Consider the following 2,286-nt stretch of genomic DNA (forward strand, 5'->3'; position numbering starts at 1 on the left):
TAATCTTTATTGTGTCTTTCACGGTGCTTTTGACAACTACTGGGAAATTTTTACTTCTGACCCCCCAAAGTACCAACTAGATTCACTTTTCTTTTAGAAAAGAAACTGTCGAAGAAAATCCAAGCACTTTTACTGTCTTCAAAGGTGATGACAGACACAAAAAAAAATTTTTAAATTTAAAAAAAAACACATCATTGTAAAATTAATACATTTATCTTTCCACTCAGAATCTAAAATGTAAATAATATAATTGTGTTTTTTTTTATTGGTCTTAAACTCGGCAAATTGTGTTTATTAAGAAATGAAATGTATGTATATACTCTGGAAAAGGACAGAAAAACAGTAGTTAAATAATTTTTTTTGGACCCCCCCCCCTTGAATAAATCCTGGTTGCGCCACTGCCACTAGTGTTACGCCAAAAGCGTAGCAGTACTGTGTCCGGAATACGTTTGGTCGGTGCCACCACCTTATTCCTCAGCAGTGAATAACACGTACCCCTCTAAACGCTGTGAATTATTGACCCCCCTTTTTTATTGTCATTATTTGTGAATTTGTAAAAATCCTAGTATGGCATAATGTAAGCTCTATGCAGAATATAAAAATATAAAATAAAATAAATAAAAATAAATTTAAATAAATATAATGTGCTTTAAATGGGTTTTTTTTAACAATACGACCTAACATACCACCTAACGTGTACCTAACATATTTATAATTGAGCGATTTTAGTAGATAAACATGTCGGTTTCCTTTGGGTGCAAATTTGCACTGATTTCATTGATCAAAATCTATAGTAGACCTTCATAAAAATTAAACATTCAAAATATTTACAACCATATTTTTACTTAATTCGGCGTTGTATCAAACGTAGTATAATATACATATATGTATAAGCTTATAAATAATTTTAAATTTTTAACAAATAAATTTTTCTATTAAAATTCTTAATAAGCTATAGCTATAGAATGTTAACTATAGTGTTCAAAATATCTTACCTAGAGTGAATTTCTGACAACAGTTGGGCGAGTGAAAGTGAAAATGAGCGATGAACATTTTGTGAAAATAATGTAATTTAATTATAATATAAACGTATTTTACAATTAAATAGTAACAATTCTACACTAAAATACTTTTTCACATCATTTTTGCATTTACGTATTTTTATCCATTGAGCTTTAGTTTTATAATAATATACTCCTATGTTTGTAAGATAAATTAACATTTTGAATAGTACTGATTTTCTATGCAATTATATTACAGATCTGATATTAAAAAAAAATCTTTTGAAATATATATATTGAAAAATAATTGTTATTACTATATTTTACCTATGACATGCCATACCAAACTATACTATAAGTATTTTTGAAGAGAAACTTCTTTTCGCAAGTAAAAAAGTGTTACGTAAGTAAATAAGTAAGAGCTAAGTATGTATTGTAGAATATGTATAACGACTTAACTTAGATAAATGTTTTTACTATCAAAATTTTTTTTATAATCAGATTCACAAATTGACTATTTTGAATATATAAAAAACATTTTTAATCAAATTTAAAATTTTTATTTTCAGTGTTAAAGAATAAAAATAATTGTTTGTATAAAATAAGTGACTATAAATAATATGTATAACAAAAAATTTTTTAATATTAATTAGAACAAAAGATATTACAATTCTATCCTATGTTCTATCTGTTACACGCTCTGCAGTATAATTGACAAATAAAATTCAAAAAACTTTGAAATTCAAGAAACAAGTTACCAATTATTTAATTTTTTTTTAATTTTTAATGTTACACAAATGTAATTAATAAATTTTAATAAAATAATTCATAATAATACATTATTAAATGCATATTTTAAAATTGTTCATGCATATTCTACGGTTTTTAAGTGCATATATTAGCGCTTATTATTGTGTTTTTAAGTGCTGTAAGTCTCGAACCCTGATTATGATAAATATAAATAATTTGAAATAATAAACAATTTTTAAACATCCTAGTTGGATAAAATGCTTTCTGAGTGTACATCCTGAATATGGGTTTAATTTTGATGAAACTTACTGTTATATTTTAGATTCTGAGCGGAGCGAGGAAGCTATTGATTTTACAATGGTGTTACGCCGTTACCGATCCTACAAGTCCGGCGGTTGTCGGTAACGACTTGCGTAGTGTGCTGAAAGCGGGAGCGGAATCGGGTTACCCAATACCTATGTATCTAAAATCAATGTTTTATGTCGGAAACACGTATAATTGCAATAGGTAATAACAATCTCATAAATAAATAGCG

This window comes from Acyrthosiphon pisum, chromosome X (genome assembly GCF_005508785.2).
Source record: "Acyrthosiphon pisum isolate AL4f chromosome X, pea_aphid_22Mar2018_4r6ur, whole genome shotgun sequence".
NCBI lineage: Eukaryota > Metazoa > Arthropoda > Insecta > Hemiptera > Aphididae > Acyrthosiphon > Acyrthosiphon pisum.